This window comes from Periplaneta americana, chromosome 11, assembly GCF_040183065.1.
Source record: "Periplaneta americana isolate PAMFEO1 chromosome 11, P.americana_PAMFEO1_priV1, whole genome shotgun sequence".
Classification (NCBI taxonomy): Eukaryota; Metazoa; Arthropoda; class Insecta; order Blattodea; family Blattidae; genus Periplaneta; species Periplaneta americana.
This window is the reverse complement of record NC_091127.1, coordinates 162817448-162839331: the sequence shown is the minus strand read 5'-3', so window position 1 is coordinate 162839331 and position 21884 is coordinate 162817448. Positions and strand designations below refer to the sequence as shown.

Genomic DNA, 21884 nt, shown 5'->3' with positions numbered 1-21884 from the left:
TTGTGAAGTACGACAATATACTTACAGGTTATATATTTAAGTATGACAATATACGTAAATACATAACCTATAATATTTCCCCTAATAAGTCATTACTATAATCAGAAAAATGCTTTCTGCATGAAGGCAGTGCATAGATGATCATAGCGAGATGTGATCTGTGATAGCGAGAACTCGCCAAGTGTGTGGAGGAAGGCTCTTCGCCTCTTTCTCGCAACATATTTCTCGCTAGCGAAAACTCTGCAAGTGTGTTACGGGCTTAAGTTAAGTGAAAATACAGATTTTTGCATCTATTACATTTAGAAAAAAAAGGTAAAAGTTCATGTACAAATTCACTCCACCCTAATGTTCACCTTTGCAGAAAACGCTGTTGACACCAACATAAAACTAATTGCGGAAAATATTTCCCGTTCACGAAATACAATTATTAGGCGCATTGAAGAAATGACGGATGATATATAAGACAGATAAGCTATCTAACTGATGTTTCCAGATACGTCTCAATTGCAATAGATGAGAGTTGCGAGATGACAGATAATGTCCATTTATTTGTGTTTGTGAGGTGCATAAACGGCAATTTCGATGTGTTCCAAGAAACTTTAGGACTTTGTGTGTGTGTGCGTGTGCGTGTGCGTGTGCGCGTGCGCGTGCGTGCGTGCGCATGTATGTATTTATTCACACTGCAGTGGGTATATACCCGGTGGCAGTGGTAACTAATTACACTCAATAATGACAATAATAAACTTGTTAATTAAAAATACAATTAATAATACTAATAATAATTAATACTAAGAATAATTAATAACAACAACAACAGGGAATATACTAAATTAAATGAAACGATCACTTAAAATAACATTTGAAATAAATCTAATTTGTATCTTAAAACTAAGATCGAACTAAAACCCACGAGTATGATATGTTCATATCTGCACAAGTACATTCCAAATTACACTCATTTCGCTGTCAACTCACTCACTGCAATGGAACTACGACACATTTCACTGATTCTATCCTGATTTCACTAACACTTCAAAAACATTTCACTGTTCAAATACTATGCACTGCCACTATAAACTATAAAGCTTCACTGACAGGAACACGTTTCACTTACACAGCACAATTCACTGACACGACATACTTCTTCATTGATACAACACATTTCACCAACACAACATAATTCTTCACTGATACAACACTTCAATAACAACATATCATTTACACCCTTTAAATACTGTGTATAATTACCGTCTATTAGTAAGGTCCTCAAGCCTATTTTTAAATACATTTTTGGTTGTTGGTAAAGCCTTTAGTAAGTCTGCAGGTAAAACATTCCAGTCCCTGATAGTACGATTGAGAAAAGAAAACTTTCCAGTGTCCGTCCTCTGCCTTCTTTCCCTCAATTTATATGAGTGGTCGTTCCTTGAAGAGTAATTTGGCGGTTGCAAGCTATTTTTTATTTCTCTCCAGGCAGGCTCACCTCTGTATGTTTTGAACAGTGCGTATGTTATCAACCACAAAAAATGGAAGAGATATATTTGAGTCAATGAAAAACTGTAAGGAAAATTGTGATATTTACGGCAGTAAACTTGGGTGGTCTAAATTTGAAAGCATTTGTACAGCAATGTTAAGAAAGAGGAATAGCTGTGTTTCTTTGCTTGGGCAGTGTTTAGATCGGAAATTGATTTCATATCATCACTGTATTATTCATCAAGAAGCATTGTATGCTAAATACATGGACTTTCAACACGTCATTACTCCTGTTATGCATTGCATCAACATGATTCGTTGAAGGACATTCAACCCAAGAGAGTTTAGTAAACTTTTTGAACAAGAAATAAATTAATATGATGAACATTTACTTCACAACTCGGTGAAGTGACTTTGCAGAGGAGATACTGTCGCGATTTTTTAAAGTAATCTCTGTAGAGGTTCGATTTATATAGAGAAAATCAAAACTCGAGTGGAATTTAATTGACTATTACACGATTAGAAGAAAGAATATAAAGATTAGAAGAAATAAAATACTCTAATACAATAAAATATTAATTGACTTACTAAAATACTAAACTGTCTTGAAAATGTATTAATGTATAATCTCAACATTACAAATATTCCGCTAGATGGCTACATGAGCTGATCTCTTGTTACCAGTTGTGCCAACTATACAATCTTCATTGAACTCTATGGACGATTACTAGTCAAGAAGGCTTTGTTGATTCAGTTTCATTCCTATTGAAACATTTTCATTCAATTTCAATTAGGCTATCAATAAACAAGGTGATTCACGTGGATTTACAGTCCCTTATGGAGCTTATTTCTGAAGACATTCTGAGCAAAACATTCATATAAACATTTGACCTAATCTCAGTATTTTCAGAATTACACTAATTTGAAGTCGTTTGTAAAATACCATTATTCTTGAGTTTTAAGGGTAAGAGAATAAACTATTCAGGAATATCATTTATTTAATTAGCTAGTATTCTGAAACTAAAAATGTGTTGTGAATTACATAATAAATTGCTTCGTAGCCTACAGAATTTTTTTAACTACAAAATTACATTTTCTTACGCATTTATCACAACAATTGTTACAAATCACGCCACTCTTGTAAATACTTTAACAATGTACATTAGGGTGCATAATTAAACTGTAAAGAATCAAGTTCCTAAAGTCGTATGATTTGTAACAATTTTTGTGATACGTGCGTAAGAATGTCATTTTTAGTTAAAAATTGAAAAATAAAATCTGTACAAAGCAATTAACAACACACGTTTGGCTTCAGAACACTAACCAATTAAAGAAATAACACTTCTGAAGAGTTCATCCTCTATTTGTAAAGTCTTACCCATAAAATAAAGAAGAAAGGTATTTTACTAACAACTTCAAATTAATGCAACTTTGAAAATATTGCGAATAGGACAAATGTTTATATGACATTTTTTTTCTCAGAATGTCTTCAGAAATAAGCTCCGTAAGTGACGGTAAATCCTCGTGAATCACCCTGTATATTAAACAATGTCTGATACGTGACTATCCATAATCTCATACAGCAGAAGCAACAACATAACCTAGATAATATAAATAAGATAAATGATACAAAAGTTTTAATTAAGAATGAAGAAATGAACATGAATTATTTCAAAAGGTACAATTATCGAGAGTACAATGTTGGAAAATAAAGAAACAAATTCTATACTCTATGCATTTTCAACAGCCATATGAATATGCTGCAACGAATATTATCATGATTTTCTTTAGGAAAGACTTGAATAACGAATCTTGTTTATATTATTTAGGTTATGTTATAGCTTTTTCTATATGGGATTATAGATGGTCACGTATCAGAGATTGTTTAATATATGTTGACTATTTCGTTTAAATGACGTCATTCCATTTTCGACCAATGAAGTGTAATGAAACTTTGAATTCCAACCAATCACAGTCAGACTTTGCGATAATTTTTACAGCTAGATTTATCGCTATCAATTTGTCGCATGGTTGTTCCTTTGTTTAGTCGTTGTCGCCAACTGTTTCCCCGTAAATTGATGATCATGAATACATTAATATGCAACAACAACGTTAAAATTTCCTTTCAACTTTAAAGCAATGAATGCAAGATTGATATTTAATATTAATTAATATATTTACGCAGTGAAGACGACGTTCAATACGGCGCACCATCTAGACACAAAATCTTCATGTATCTTAATTGAACGTACCTTTTAAACTCGATTTTTTCAATATTCTTCTTAGATTGCACGCATACGCGATTGGAATATTGAAGTGTGTAGATGCAGTTTTAGTTCCGTTACACACTACAGCGAGAATGCGTTTGTCGAGCTATAAAAATGCTTTAGTTTAGCACTGATTGTAATTAACGGTCGAAATAAGGCACAGCTGACATTGGTCCTACTCCCACAGGTAACTTAACCTATAATTGTAGCCTATAAAATTTGTATTTTGTGAATGAAATTAAACAATTAATAGAAAGTCAGATTTTCAAATTTATGTAACATCATCGCATATCAAACCCAAAGACCTTGCATAGTAATAATAAGGTCTTTGATCAAACTGCCTTCCGTATGGCGTAATAAAATTCGTGTTTTAATTAGGCCTATCTATACAGAGATGGCTTCATTGTGTAGCAATATGTCTCGCTTGAATACATAAGCATTGGTATATAGCTGTCCCCACTGTTACTGTTAAATTAAATTATGATTTCAGCAGATAATGAAAATGTATTTATCTATACTTCTAATAAATTTGTAGCCGAAATTTTTCTGGTAATTTTCGATTTTCCAACACTGGCCAACAAAAAAATTTTTTTTTTTAGTAAATAAGTAAGTAAGTATACCTTTAGTATCAATTGCGCCATGTATGAATTTAGCTAAAAGCAGGACAGTGTTCGTTTATTAATGTAAACTTTATGTTACAGATTTTGTAGCCGAGATTCGTCTGTCATACTGACATATTCAAAATGCCACTCATGCTGTAATAAAGGATATTTATTGTGGAATGTTACTTTTCACCGTTGAAATTCTTTATGAACACTTAAAAGTCATTTGCTGCTATTTCCAAACGTTAATACAGGCGATAAGAACTATTCAACAGTTGGACAATAAAATGTGGGAGATGTTGCAAATGTGAACTGAACCGTACACATGTGGGCAGCGCTGTGTGTGCTCAACAAAACCCAGGGCTACCGCTGAGACAACACAGGGAATGGCATGACAAGGGACAAACACCTAGTCCAGTGATGTCAAAGCAAGCGCATTTTTCTAACCTTGACGTCATGCGCGGGCAGCAAGCGCTATGGAAAGAGGAAGTGTTGTGTAATGAATAAGCAACCTGTTGGATTAAGAAAACAGTGGTGCACAAACTTCAAACAGAACGTGAAATTTTATGTCGTTATTTTTATATGGCTTCTTTCCGTTTAATATTATCTATATTGTCTGTAAAACAAAACTACTAACACTGATTTCTTAATATTGCACTTGTGTTATAAATCTTAATAACATAATAGAAAGTTAAGAAGGAATATTCACTTAAATTACATAGTAGTATAATATTACACTGTATTAAGTGGATGAAACACATCATTCATAAAGAAAGTGATATTCCAAAGAAAGAGATTAAGTATGACATGATAAGTTGGAATTTATATTGATGGTATCTTTAGCCTTACAAAAGTAATCAATAAACTAATCAAAACAATATTACAGTACAAAGAAAAGTTACTAGGTACTGTATCTGTTTTAAATGTAACTAATATTACATAACAAAACTCATATCGCATTATGTTTTTAAGGTGATTTTGTGAGCAACTTCCTATCATCAGAATATTAAATTATTTTCTCGAAATCTGCTGAAGCTATAGAGCTGACATTTTTACAACACATGGGCACGTATCTTGCTTATGATGTAACAGTAGTTGCTTTGTTAATTCATTTCCTTACAAACAATTTCCATGCGAATATTTTCAAAATTTTCAATACACTATCTTCAGTAATACGTATATACGGTATATTAGATTTACGAAAACATTCTGTAAAGCTACTAAATAAATAGGCCTATACCTGAAAATTTCTATACGAAAAGTTGAGAAATTATTTCTTTTGAATAAAAAAAAATCAAACTTGTGAAAAATGAGCATTAAAATTAAAACTTACATTCTTATAATGCACTTATACTTCTCAGACAAACCTAAAAATTAACATGGATACAGTTTTAATAAGTTCTCTTCCCTTTATCTATTGAATCAGTGCTGGCCATCCCTGAATATAGCTCGACCAAGCGGCATATACCACCTCTTTCGTCTGTCTCTTTCCTTTCCGCTGTAAAGCGCTCAGGCTCTCCTGGGCTCTAAAGCGCGCGCTTGCTCCTGTGGGCATCAATTGACATGCCTGACCTAGTCCAATGCAATCCGATATTTCTCAGGATGAATAATCACTCTTTTAATGCTTGGCCTCCAGCTTCGAACATCGGACTCTTTCATCGCTGTTGTGCACAATGAAATATTGCAACAGTGCACGATTGCACTACTCCCAGTTAGCACTCAAGACTAATTTTAACTCTATACAAATCGGACTAATTGTATTTGCAGACATGGGTATCTGCTAGAGATGAACAGAACTGCCGCTCTCGCTCGCTGTGTTCGTTGCATTTGTCTTTCTCGTCTCGTCTCGTCTCGTCATTCTCGCGCGCTTCGAGTCTCGCTCATCATTCTCGAAATAGCATTTGGTCGGCGTGGAAAGACTTCGTAACTTTGAATAACATACATCATTGAAATAAATAACATTATAAATGTTTAAATGAGACAAAAAGACAAAACAGAACAGTATCTTAGTTATCAAAATGTTCTGGTTTTATTATATGATATTACCTATGGTTATATAAATAAAAAAGAAACCAATTCTCAAATAAATTAGCATTTCTAAGAAACATAAAACATAACGTTAAATAAAGCGTTAATATATTTTTTTTTACTTGAGATTGTGCACTTGATCTCAAACATAGGAAAAGAAAATTCCTAGCCTTTTAATAGGTAATTAAATAAAGACTGGGGAACGAATTATTATATACTGAAAGGTGGAGATGATTTTTTCAAATAGGCTACTTGAGTGTTTATACATATATAACACTTGCCAAAGTAGATACAAATGGAACGAATTTTGACTCCAGTGAGTGCGAGGATGGGGGTTGGGGGAGGTAGGAAGCAAGAGAAATGCACAGCTATCATTGCGAGCCACAATGTGCTCGTGAGTCACATTTTCGCCACGGCTGTAGTACAGAATAAACATATAGCCTAGCACACGTGTACGTATAGGCCTATGGCCGCAAACGGTTCATTAGCTGGGGATCGCGAGCGCGTGTATGCCTCTAGAAAATAAATTGTTGCAAATGTATGTGTGCAGATCTCCATTCTTAAATGCACTAGGTTACAGATAATACATCAGGGAACAAGTCTTTTTTTTTTCTTCAGATTTTTAACTTCGCTATATAATGTAGTAATTTTGCTTTGAGAAAGAAATTATTAAAAATTAGACAACATTTTAAATTTATTTATGAAAGACTTAGGCCCAATTGTATAAAACTCCCTGACTAAAGATCAACTTTGATCGAAGATCGAAAAGTGAACCGAGTTCAGACACTTCTTCTATTGTATAAAACTTTTCTGCGATCAAATTACCTTGGTTCAAATGCAATCTAAGTTCACGTGAAAAGGATTTGGCAACATCGCATAAACAGGTGAAATACGTGATGCGCGGACAGGTTTGTTCAGTGTTGCCAATCTAGCGACTTTAACTCTTTTTCAACAACAATTTCTTTTAACTTTTATATTGCTTAAATAGGGATTTAGTGACCTTTTTAGCACCCCATAGTGACAAAATTTAATCTTTCTTTGTTGATAATGAGAAATCTAGCGACTTTACAACTACTTTTTGGCGACTTTCCGTACACTCTGTTGGAGACACTGGTTTTCTGTGCAATGTAAATAATGGCGGACAATAAGAAGAAGGTTGACTGTTCTCCGAGTTGTTATCATGTTATGGTGTTTGATATACTGCTAAACATAATAAAGCTTTATAAAACGACAATTATCGTTTAGTAATACAGTTAGTTGAAAATTTATGAATGTACCTATCATATTCATTAATAATTAATGGTTGTTATAAACATAATATAATTATAGGTTATGTTATTTGATACTGCTGAACACGACAGAGCCTTATAAAATATAAGATTGTTTGTGTATTAAGGCAAGAAATTGAAAGAAATATATATAAATGTACCTAACATATCTATTAATATTAATAATAATGGATATTTTATTTGCACAGTCTACCACTCGTATATTTCAAAGAGAAAAGAAATAACTGAACTTGGATCATCTAACTTAATCGGAGAAATTTCTTCAGTCAAAGTTGACTTTAGTTTGAGACAAATTAATCTCAGATTAGACTTTATACAACACAAAATTCCAAGTTCAGCAGAAACAAGGATCAATTTAACCTTTGATCTAAGATTAAATGGTTTATACAATCGGGCCTTAAAGTAATAAAAAGTATTCTATTTAGGCCTAGTCTTTCAAATGCGCCAAACCCCAAATCTCAACTATATGTAGACACAGAGTTCCAAGAGAGTTTATGTAAGAGTGCGCGCATAATTTGCGTAATTTCAAATATTCATAACTACACAAATAATTAATAATTGTGAAAATAAAACAATACATGTCTCCTTATTTGATTTCTGGAATTCAAGAAAAAAATTCGACCATTTACGAGAAGGTCGTGTTTTGTTCAGCCTTTAGATAATGTTATCTGTCGCATAATACTTGCTTACAAATGGCTTCTAGAGTACCCGGAAGTTCATTGCCGCCATCGGTGTAAGGGCACGATAGTGTCTACATCAATTATTCATAGATTTCAGAAAGGCATATGCCTCGGTAAAGAGAGAAGTTTTATATAATATTCTTATTGAATTTGGTATTCCCAAGAAACTAGTTCGATTAATTAAAATGTGTCTCAGTGAAATGTACAGCAGAGTCCGTATAGGTCAGTTTCTGTCAGATGCTTTTCCAATTCACTGTGGGCTAAAGTAAGGAGATGCACTATCACCTTTATTTTGTAAAGTTGCTCTAGTATATGCCATTAGGAAAGTCCAGGAAAACAGAGAGGGTTTGGAATTGAACGGGTTACATCAGCTGCTTGTCTATGCGAATGACGTGAATATGTTAGGAGAAAATCCACAAACTATTAGGGAAAACACGGGAATTTTACTTGAAACAAGTAAAAAAATAGATTTGGAAATAAATCACGAAAAGACAAAGTATATGATTGTCAAGCTTCGGTCCTGGGCACAGAAACGCATGAAGTTCAGAACGCACGGACGATAATGTTGTGTTGGTCGAGTGGAGTGGGAGGTGGAGCGCGCCGTTTCTTCGTGTCTCAACATGTAAACAGTTCGTCACAGTACGACACAAAATACAGGGACATCATTTTATTTTTACTTCAATTTTTATTGTACCTGAGTTTTTTAATGTACTTCACTCCCACCCCTTCTACTAATAAAGTTCAACCGTCTTGCACTCAGATCCAAGACCGCATATACAGTCATAGTAGCCTTACGGTCGTAATAAACACTACGTTCCAAAAATATGTTCGCGTTTTCCAGTGACGAAAGAGCTTTCAATATTGAATCATTTTCGCACAGATACTGTCGTCCATTTGCCTACGTCGTGTCCCGGTTTCCCCCACCTGCTTTTATTCGCCAGCTAGTGGCTGGGCTGTCGTCTTAGCTCTTTTGTCAGAACATTAATTTCTGTTAGGAATTGGACATCTACGTGATATTATACAAGTGTTTAAAATAATTTAATAAAAGGGCCTCGTTAAGTAATTAACTGTCACGTGATTTCCTCCCTTTCTACGACCCTACGACATAACCACTTTGACGGACAGTAGGTAGTATGAGTAATTTTATCTTTTCGGATCGGGCAGAAGTGAAGATTGAATTTACAGTACGTAAGGTACTCTTTTATAGAATAGGTACAGAATTATTTCAACATGAGTTACTAGTTACAAGGACGAAACTGGTAATTGGGCTTAGGTACAATAGTATATAGTGCGATAATATGTACATTAGAACTGAAGCCTGTATCGAAATGAACGGCCACCATTTTCAAAAATGTGTTTAAATATCCATATTAAGATTATTTTTCAATTTACCTTCATTCTCTATATTATAGGCTAATGTGCTGTAGACAGTATAATATACACTGCATAATGAATACGTCCACATGGACAGCTCAGTTCGTGAGTAAAACTCGTATTGTTAATACTATATTGTATTTTGATTAAACAAAAACCTAATGAAAATTATCAAACTCAAAATCGCGATATTTCCTAGTTAACGTAAATGGAGAACTACTTTTCTTCCCCCCTATACCTAGCAAAGTGATTTGTTTGTATATTACGCCAGTATCATCGAACTCCGGTCGTGGAAGGGAATAGCAAACGGTGTTGATCCAAAGGTATAGCCAGGTTAATATTAAAAATGTTGGTAAAAATAAAATGATGTCCCTGTATATGTCACCCCGTACAGATGCAGTATATACAGTACATTCCTAGTGTAGACAATAAATGTCTACCATTAAAGTATTAACGTGAGTTGTAACCTTCAATCAGATGTCCCTACGTCGAAGCCTGTTACACGTACCGCAGCCAAGCAGCTATACACACACAACGGTAATGCACATTACGGACCCACCTGTGCTGTTGCAGTCACCCCTCCACGCGGGTCATGACGTCATTTATACTCCGTGTACTCTAAACCTCATACTGGTTATTCTGTGTCCCTAGACCGAAGCCAGATGATTATGTCTCGTGACCACAACATAGTACGAAATGGAAATATCTATTATATATATATATATATAATTTGAACTGGTAATGGAAATTACGGGAAAAGGACTGAACGGATTTTAATGAGTGACCCCTCATTTTCAGGCCTGGCATCCAAAGTTTTTCGGAAAAGTAGTAGTTTTCATTGAAATGTCAATTTTCCTACATAATTTTCCTATTTTCAAAAATCCATCTGTTGTCAGTTTTGAGAACTAATTTTACTGAATCACGGCCGACTTGATTGAATTTCAGAACAAAACACACACTACAATAAACAATGGGCTATTACACGAAGGCCATGACCTGCAGGATTGCCGACATATTTAGAGCTCAATTGAATTTGTTATTAAAATCTGATTCTGCAGTGTATAATTTTCTGAGTACAGCTGTATATTGGATATTCAAATCTACGAAACTTGAGGTGGTTTGATGACATTATTATCATTAGAAATTAAATATTATTATAGTTAATATCGTGATGCGTCTATTCTTCATTAATTGTACATAATATTGATGCTATATTGATGACATGAAAGTGAAACGTTTTGAGGTTATGTAAGTAAATGTAGAGAATATCTTAATTTAGATCTTCATTTCTATAATTTACTGAGTGACTGCTATATATAACTACAAAATTTAAGTAAGATAATAATACTGTTATTAAAAATCAAATGTCATTGTCTTCAGTATTGGCTCGAGAGAGCGCAAAAATTAGAGTTCCTAAGGAAAGATCAAAAGGTATTACTTACTGATAAAATAACAGGCCTAGAAAATTTTGTAGTCTCCAGATCATTTCAGCAAGATCTCTTAGTAGGATAAAATGATTTCACGCTCTACATTTCAAGTTCTACATGCAGCAGCTATACAAAAATGCTATTATTCGAAAACTTAGCAAACCTGACATTTTTTTAACTTTTGCCTACAATCCACAATGACCTGAAATAGCTACTGCTATCGTCCTGACATTGATACTTGGGTTTTCGCGTTGAAACTCAAAACCTGAAGTTGGATAGGTTCAAGAAAAATAATTTGGCCAAAAAAATCCATTCAGAGGGAGTATGTTTCATTATTATGGAAGCAAATAACTATCAAAAAGACAAGTATTCTTCATTGAAAATAAATCTGAAAAATTTTTATTTGAACGTCTAACGAACTTAGTTTGCAGCAGCATTTGCTGCACAAGCCACTAGTAAAAATTGGAAATTTATCCTTTAAAGAGGTGGAAAAATTGAAATTCATATCCGTTCCATAACATTGCTGTAATTATTGATGATATTATTGTAGGAGTCCACAGGCAAATGCAGCTTGGAAACAATATTAACAAAATTGAAAGTTCTCTTCAACTTTAATAAAAATAACTGTTATACAAAAATAAAAAAATGGCAGACGCAAAAATTGAAAATAAGAATAAATATTCCAAAGTGACAAAAATTACAAAAAGAAAGTCTCGCATTTGTGTTTTTTGAAGTACCATGACCAAGATGTCAGTAAGTCAGCATATATATATTTTTTAATACAAGTTACAGATGAAGACTGTAAAATCCTAATTGAAACTTTTTAAATACTAGCCGCACACGTGCGCTCCGCTGCACCTGTTATAAATAAATATAAAGTAATTACGTTTGATCCAGGGAACATTCGTGTTTGATAGAAGGATAAATCGTTTAATATGTTACTTAATTTAAATTGTATTTAAATAATTAAAATGCGGTCATTTTGGTTCAGAGAGCAATCATTTGGTGCAATGACAATTCCTTTAACATGTTTTTTAATTGTTATTACATGCAACCATAGTTTAATGAAGATTGACATATCATTTAGTTTTAATGTGTATACTTTATATTACTTGCTATATGTTTCAGAAGTTATTGTAATAATATTGTAGAATTATGTCCATGTAGAGAAACTACACTTTCCAATGGTGAAATAATTATTAAACAATTAATTAGCTTCCGATATTACTTCATACAAACACAGAAACATTCTCTTAGGCTATGCTTAATAGCTTTCTATTGTTGTTGTCCAAGGCCCCTTATAGACGAAGTCATTTGTTTTTATTTCAGTACAGCGCCTTAGATGGCGTTGTTATTGTAATTTTAAAACTCATTTATCTCATTAAATATCAGTCCTATCAAAATTTTGTATGGAATAAAAGTTATCGGAAATTAATTTTAAAGAAACTTTTGTTATGTAATATTTTTCATAAAAATCAATAATAAGCGAGATATTTCGATTTATTTAATTCAGCCCCCCATATAACCGACCTTTTAAATAAAGTAATTTGAATGCCATATAGCCTAAAATCTAAGTTACAACGAACTTAATTTATATTCCAATTTTCATATAAATCGGTTCAGCCATTATCGAGTGAAAAGTTAACAAACATCCAGACAGACAGACAAAAATTTCAAAAAAGCGATTTTCGGTTTCAGGATGGTTAATTATACATGTTAACACCAATTATTTTCGGAAAATCGAAAATTACCAGAAAAATTTTGGCTACAGATTTATTATTAGTATAGATAAGATGAAAATAAGTGGCTAGCAAGAGATCCAACTTGACTGTCGTGCATAGCTGAACAGGAATGAAGATTATTTGGTGCGATAACGGAATACATTCAGTGCACGCGAAACTGTACCAGATCAATATTAGGAGAGAGTTGACTCACCCTGCTTCGAACGAAGTGCACCTCTGTTTCATAGTTCGGTGTGCTACAGAAACCCATGTACAGTTCCAAACACATGCATCGGTTTCATATCATTCGTCATGAAAGTATGTTACTAGATCAGTATTCCGCAACCGGTGTGCCTCCATGAAGTCAAAGGTGTGACACGAAATTTTACCTATTATTGTAAGAAATTAATAAAATTAATTAAAATTAATAAAAATTACAATTGAAGTGTTGGACTTCATTAAAGAAGATTTAGTAGTCTTGCAGCAGAAGTTCAAGAATTATTTGGAGAGAGTGTTCTAGATTTCGACTGGGTTCGTGATACATCCATTGTGGATTCAAAACATCTTCCGAATAATATACTCGTACAAGAGGAACTGGCAGATTTAAAAGCAGACAGAAAATTGAAATTAAAACTTCTCGAAGTGCCTTTGGAAATATTTTGGTTATCAATAAGGAGTGAATACCCGGCTATATCTGAGATGACAGTTAATATGTAACTGCCATTTTCAACTACATAATATATGTGTGAACTGGACTTCTCGACGTTAACTGAAATTAAAACAGAGAGACTCAAATTTATCAATGAAGAAATTAGGCTTGCACTGTCAACGATTCCGCCACGGATCAACCACCTGTGTGCAGCTAAGTAGGCCCAAGTATCACATTCAAGATATGAGTAGAGTCATTTACTTTAATATTAGTAATAGAAATGCGTATTTTCTACAGTGAATTAAAGTTCATAAATTGTTAATAAATGTAAGAGTCGATTTCTGTTCTATAACAATATTATTAATATAATAATAATAATTTATTATTTATTTATTATTTATTATTAATATTTGTGTGCTGAAGAACAGCCAGAGACCAATTATAGTTCAGCACAGTTCACAAACAGAAGATACAAAGGTGCGAAAACAAATAAATAATATCTTAAATAAACAAAAACATACATAAATAAAATTGAGAACAAGAACAGAAATACTAATAATCAAAACGAAACTAAACCTTAAAGGTATCTAAATTGTGCCCGTGCAAATTGGCATATTTTATGCATCTACAGACTGGAGAAAGTGATTTTGAATTTCTGCTATAAAATTTTTTTTGAAATCTTAAACCCTTTGTAGGAATACGAAGGCTGATATTGTTTATGATAGACTCACAATCAATATCACCCTTGATAACTTTGCAAAGAAATTGATAATCAAGATTTTGACGTCTAGAATAAAGGCTACAACAGTTAAAATATTTACAGGTAATCTCATAGTTAAAGTCAGAGGAACTGGGTGTAAATCGAAAAGCACATAAGGAAATAAATGTTCTTCGAATATTTTCTAATTTAACCGGATCAGTTGAAGTAATGGAATTCCAGGCTACAGATGCATATTCAAGTTTAGATCGAACCAAAGTAAAGTATAGAATTAATAGAGACTCTGGGGTAGAAAAAGAATAAGTTATAGAACCTTATTAAACCAAGCATTCTTATTGAATGATTATAAATATATTGAACATGATCATGAAAGTATAATTTAGAATCGAGTAATACACCAAGATCTTTAATAGAATTTTTCCTAATAATACAGACATTATTAAGAGAATGATTAAATTTTATGGAAGTAGCTTTTCATGAGTACGAAATGACAAAAGGTTTTGTTTCATTAATTTTCATTCCATTATTGTCAGACCAAAGTTCGATAGAGTTAATATCATTCTGAAGAGTTTGGCAATCGGCAGAACTATTTATTAAGCGAAAGATTTTGAGATCATCAGCAAATAACAGGTAGTTTGAACTTATTCTTTTACAGATGTCATCTATAAATAATAAAAATAATAGAGGGCCCAATGTAGATCCTTGGGGAACTCCATATAAACAATTAAATGGGTCCGAGAGAGAATCTCCTAGATGAACACAATATTGTCTATTAGTTAAATAGTTTTCAAACCAGCTCACGTAGTTAGAAGAGAAACCAAAGTTTTTAATTTATTTATCAAAATATTGTGAGGTACAACATCAAACGCTTTGCTAAAGTCGATATAAATTGAGTCAATTTGACCTTGAGTTTCAACAACAGGTGTAACAAGATTAAGGTAGGATACTAAGTTTGTAGTTGTTGATTTACCTTTAGTAAAACCATGTTGGGCTGAATTAATTTTATTCTTAACATAAAATGAAACATGTCTGTGGATTATTTTTTCGAAAATTTTGAGAAATTGTTTAATATTGAAATAGGTCTAAAATTAGAAACAACATTTTTTTTACCATTCTTAAAGACAGGAATAATGGATGCTTCTTTCCAAAGCATAGGGTATGTACCGGTTAATAAACTTAAATTAAATATAAAAGTTAAAACGGGTATTAGAATATTAGAACATCCCTCAATAATAAAGTTAGGAATGCCATCAGTGCCCTTGGATTTATTAGGTTTAAGCTTTTTTATGGCTAGTGAAACGTCATCAACTGTAATTTTAGGCAAGGATAAGAAGTCAGTAGAATTATAATCCAACAAACAGAGATTAGAATAATAATAATAATAATAATAATAATAATAATAATAATAATAATAATAATAATAATAATAATAATAATAATGATAAAATAATAATATAATAATAATATAATAATAATAATAATAATAATAATAATAATAATAATAATAATAAATTTGATGACATTAGAGCCTACGTAATTATATTAATAGAGTCACATCAGTATGCTTTTGAGGGGATTAACATTTTGGTGTGCCGAGTTAAGGCCCATCTAGGGTGTGCCGTGAGTAGAAAAAGGTTGAAGAACACTGTACTAAATCTATACTAATAATAAATCTGTAGCCGAAATTGTTCTGGTAATTTTCGATTTTCCAAAAATAATTGGTCCTAACATATATAATTAACCACCCTGAAACCGAAAATCGCTTTTTTGAAATTTTTGTTTGTCTGTCTGTCTGTCTGTCTGTCTGTATGTTTGTTACCTTTTCACCCGATAATGGATGAACCGATTTAGATGAAAATTGGAATATAAATTAAGTTCGTTGTAACTTAGATTTTAGGCTATATGGCATTCAAAATACATTATTTAAAAGGGGGGTTATAAGGCGGCCTGATTTAAATAAATCGAAATATCTCGCTTATTATTGATTTTTGTGAAAAATGTTACATAACAAAAATTTCTTTAAAAATAATTTTCGATAAGTTTTATTCTTTGAAAAATTTTGATAGGACTGATATTTAATGAGATAAATGAGTTTCAAAATTAAAATAACTGCCATCTAAGGTGGTGTAATGAAATAAACAAATTACTTCGTCTATAAGGGGCCTTGGTCAACAACAATCGAAAGCTATGAATCATAGCCTACAGAGAATGTTTCTGTGTTTGTATGAAGTAATATCGGAAGCTGAATTAACCGATTTATGTAATTAATCATTTCACCATAGGAAAGTGTAGTTTCTCTATATGGACATAATGCTATAATGTTATTACAGTAACTTGTGAGTGAATTGAGGACAGGTAAGATTAAAATAGCTTCTTATGCACAAACAACTTGATAGGCTATTCTGTGTATTCGTTTCCTGTATTTCTTAAAATAATGTTTATCTCAGAGAATTAACGAACCACAAGGGTGTATTGATTTAGTATGCAGTAGTAATATGTTAGCTTAGCATTCCATTATTTTATAATCCAAATTTTAACTATGCTCAATTGAATCGTGTTAAAATACATAAAATACATATGCATTAAATGCAATGCAAAAAAAATTGGGTAATGAGCCAAGCAGATTATGTTGCGCTGTTGTAAAATAAAATTTGTTCCTCCTGAGATTTAAGAGCCCCCATAACAAATTAAAAACTTACTTATCGGGGTACATCCGTTATCAACACATTTGTTATGTAATATAATATAATATAATATAATATAATATAATATAATATAATATAATATAACATAATATGATATAATTTAAGTTATTTAAGTTATTTGAAGGGTTCAGAACCATAGTGGCCCAAGCGCCATTTACTGAATACGTAGAAAACAAGGGTTAAAATTAAGTTATCATAATTCAATGGAAACATATAGCAAGTAAAATAAAGTATACACATTAAATCTAAATGATATGTCAGTCATCATTAAAGTATGGATGCATGTAATAAAAATTAAGAAACATGTTAAAGGAATTGTCATTGCACCAAATGAGTGGTCTCTGGACCAAAATGATCGCATTTTAATTATTTAAATACAATTTAAATTAAGTAACATATTAAACGATTTATCCCTCTATCAAACACGAATGTTCCCTGGGTCAAATGTCCTATTTTGGTTATGTAATTACTTTATATTTATTTCTAACGGGTGCAGCGGAGCGCACGGGTACGGCTAGTTATATAATATAGACAGACTTTATTAATTTGAAGATGCTGGTACAGTCCATTTCAGGAGCGTCGATTTGGAATCGCTCCCGGTGCCCAGCCCTGCCGTAAGGCGAACGTCAAGTAATTTATTGCGAATCCTGGTCTCACCTCGCCAAATACATCTCACTATCACCAATTCCATTTCATTTCATTTATTGTATTCTATATATTTCACATTAGCAATGGAGCTTTGAGATGTCGAACAAGTCAAAATTTTGCAAGATTACAATTACAATTTTTTACCTTTTTTTTTTATTTTTTTTTTTTTTACAATTTCAATTTTTTTACTATTTTTTGTCGATATGTAGTGAGATGAGGTGAGGCAGAGGATTCGCCAACAGATTCGAAAAACGTAACAAAGGTTTCATTTAGTTACATTTAAAGGGATGATGTAGTGACAATTTGGAAAGTTGAAGGAAAATATTACAGACAAGAACCAATCACATTCATTGATGGCGATTGATGGACACAGTCACGACCTCTACAAGCTCATGGTATTGCCGCGCCTGCGCTGGACCATAAATGACGTCATCGCTTAAATTCGTAACGTCGTGATGCCATCTGTTTTTTCAGCACTGGGGAATTGGAATACACTGTTAGATTACAGATCGTATCACGGGTATATTTAAGACTTTATGATTCGAATGTTATTCTCTCAGCTAATAATATTATTAATTAGGCATACCTGTGTGCATCCCTGTACTTGTTACAAATAAAGTAACTATCAATGTATTGTATATTCAAGTACAGCTTTGTTATAAACAGGCTTCGAACTTGGGACCCGATACAATAAGTTTACTCTGCATGTACTATAGGTTGTTGACTCGCTGCAGGTAGTGAAAGGTAGAGATATGTTCATGTAACAACGTTGCTATTTAGAATAGAGTACGATAGTATGGGGAACACACACATATGTACATTCTGAAAGTAAATATACATTACACAATGACAATGTCAAAAGAATGTGAAAAGCATTTATTCTTCTGTCTTTTATAAGCATTTGTGTTTAATTATACACAGTGTTAATGGAGCAATGAACACGTAGCAATTTAAATTTTTTCATTTATCCTATTGGTCGTCTTTAGGAAGTGTAGTACAGTACCGAATTGCAATGTACTACAAGATACATTTTCAGTGTCTCAAACGTAAATCTTTTTCGGTTATCTACCAAACACAGTTTGTACTGTGAAAAGCTGCGCTCTACGTCGCATGACGTGATGGGAGCAAAACGAAAAAACCTAACATCATTGCAGTCTCTAAGAGACAGTCCTTTATTCTCGCGTGACTCTATGTCCACTAATTTGCTGTTTATATTACACAATGCTCCATATCCGTTATTTTTACATAAAATTGATTTCCACTTCTGTTTTACGCGTTCAGTAACCGGTGTACTTGGTGTCTCATTAATTCTCTGTGTCATTTCCTCAACTAATTTGAGGGCTTCCGGCATCTCTTGCTCTGACTTTTCTAACCGTGTAATAGTTTCAGACACAGTTTGAAAATGAGTTTGTATGAAAACCAAATTATTCGTCAGAACCTTCAAATCTAGAGTGTTTTTCTTTGCATAGGCTATTTGTTGGCATTCATTCTACAGTATCCCCACCCACTGTACCCCATTATGCTGATTTCCCACTGAACTACTCCATTGGGTCCGAAGTCTCGAAGCCTGGTTATTACTGAACAATTAGCTTATTGTAAGTAATTGTAAGTCGTTTGCTCCTGAATTATTTTCGAAGTTATATTTAGTGGGATCTAACTTATTTTCCATACCAATTTTCGTAGAAATCTGTTCAGTCATTATTGAGTGAAAGGGTAAAAAATAAAACCTACTGACAGAGAGACAAACAGACATAAAAGCAAAAATCCAAGAATGTGATGTTCCGTTTCAGGACAGTTCATTACACATGTTTACACCAATTATTATTTTTCCAAAAGCGAAAATTACGAGACAAATTTAGATTACAGTTTTACTATTAGGTACAGGTTATCTTATCGAGGCAACACTGGCATAGAACGCAGTGTTATTTTATAACTCATATAATATGTCGTTAAATATCATTTTTATTAAAATGTTGTGTAAAATAAAACTTGTAAACATTTTAAAGCAACTTCTGTTATGTGACATTGTTCTAAAAACAATAATAAATGAGGTATTTAGATTTATTTACTTTAAACACGCAAGTTACAGCAAAAATAGCGGCGTATTACCTTAGTCTGTCTTTTTTTCCGTATAAAACTTGAATATCAAGATAAACAATAGACTGCGCTTTTTTTCATATACTGACATTTGAAAAGAAAGGCAGTTGATTCATAGCAAGCTAAAATAGTTCAGTTTCGTATCCCAATGTTGTATGTAACATATATTCATACTTTTGTTCGAGCAACGTTGAGTAATAACAAAGGATAACAATGCTATAGCCCTGAACTCTTTACATTTTTTGGCATTATTTTTCTTCGGTATTGAAATCAACACTGTCTCCTAATATCGCACTAGGCGAAAATTCTCCTTCGAATACTGAATCGACGTTTATATTCTAAACTGGAAGAACAGTTGGAAGAAGAGCAGTTTGGCTTCAGGGAGGGAAAAGGTACGAGAGATGCAATTGGACTGCTACGAACAATCGGAGAAAGATACCTAGAGAAGAATAAAGAAGTGTATGTGGTATATGTAGGCTTAGAAAAGGCTTTTGACAGAGTGGATTGGAATAAACTGATGGGGATCCTGAAGAAAATTGGTGTGGATTGGAAAGAGAGGAGACTGTTCGGTAATCTTTATATGAAACGAGTCAAAGTCAGGACAGGAGAAGAAATGTGAGAGGGAATTGAAATTGGGAGAGGAGTGCGACAAGGATGTCCTTTATCACCTACCCTGTTCAACATCTACTTGGTGGGTTTAGTATAGAACTGTTTTCAGAACATGGGAGGAGTGATAGTAGGAGGAAGAAGAATAAAGTGCATAAGATTTGCTGATGATATGGCGTTGTTAGCAAAAGAGGAGATGATACTAAAGGCTATGCTACTGGAGTTAAATGACAGCTGTGAGCAGTATGGGATGAAGATAAATGCAAACAAGACGAAGACCATGATCATACGAAAAAAAATACAGAAGATAAACATGATAATTCTAAATGAGGCAGTAGAGCAAGTGGACAGATTCAAATACTTGGGGTGTACTATAAGCAGTAACATGAGCTTCTGCCAGGAAGTCAAAAGGAGGATAGCAATGGCCAAGGAAGCTTTTAATACAAAAAACAGCATCTTCTGCGGATCTCTGGAAAAAGAACTAAGGAAGAGACTAGTGAAGTGCTTTGTATGGAGTGTGGCACTGTTTGGGGCAGAAACATGGACATTACGACGAAGTGAAATGAAACGAATAGAAGCACTTAAAATGTGGATATGGAGAAGAATGGAACGTGTGAAGTGGACAGACAGAATAAGAAACGAAGCTGTGCTGAAAAAAATGGGTGAAGAAAAATGATACTGAAATTGATCAGGGAGAGGAAAAGAAATTGGTTGGGTCACTGGCTGAGAAGAAACTGCCTTCTGAAGGATGAACTGGAAGGAATTGTGAACGGGAGAAGAGTTCGGGGCAGAAGAAGATATCAGATGATAGACATTTTTTCCGAGGTTTTCCCAACCGTAAAGCAAATGTCGCTATCACCAATGGCATCGATGCTAAACAACCTCGTAGTTGATATAGCGTCGTTAAATAACCAAGCAAAAAAAAAAAAGATATAGCCTAGGGATCATATGAGGAGACAAAGAGGAAGGCAGAAAATAGGAAAGATTGGAGAAAGCTGGGTTTGGAGTGAAAGACCTGCCCTTGGGCAGAACACTAATGAATGTTGCAGTACTATAACATCCTACTAATTTGGATTCTACAATTCGTCTAACTTCTAGTTCTTTCTTGACCTCAAAGCCTTGACGGTGAAAGCAATTCAAGCTCCACCATGAAAGTTGACATCAGACATTGACCTCCAACCTACTGTCGAACTTGAAGCCTTACATCTATACTTGGCTCGGAAACATGACGGCCACTCTTCTTGGAATTGGTAATCCCTCATAAACCCCCATCCTCTACTCAACCCCTAGCCGCGTGGCAGAAATACAATAGATCCCAGCATTGCCGAATCTAGCAGTCATTGCCTCTACCTGTTGGGTTTCACCCATCCTCAGTGTCTTTGTTGACGTGTTGTTTTATACCGTTGTGCGCTTCAATATGTCTAATTTATTCCAGCCATGATTAATGAGTGTTGGAGCAGATGATCCGCAGCCAGGCCTCCTGATACACCTGAAAATCCAGGACCATCGCGACAAGAACAACAAATAACACCGTCGAAGAAAACAGAATATCTTATTTGCAGAGGAGCGTAGCTAAGAAAACAAAGTGTTAAAATTGTGTCTA

The 21884-nt window shown here is 33.4% G+C and overlaps 1 protein-coding gene across 4 annotated transcripts in view; it reads right to left on the bottom strand.

The window, feature by feature from the left end:
- The window catches only part of CROT (Carnitine O-octanoyltransferase), a 99750-nt gene that overhangs the window by 48883 nt on the left and 28983 nt on the right, over positions 1-21884 (bottom strand). The window contains exon 1 of one of the 4 annotated variants that reach the window (XM_069840378.1): positions 13073-13191. The exons of the other annotated variants lie outside the window; for them this stretch is intronic. The gene's annotated coding sequence lies outside the window, so the exon portion shown is untranslated. Of the gene's footprint in view, positions 1-13072; positions 13192-21884 lie in introns of those variants that run through there. 4 annotated transcript variants of the gene reach the window in all.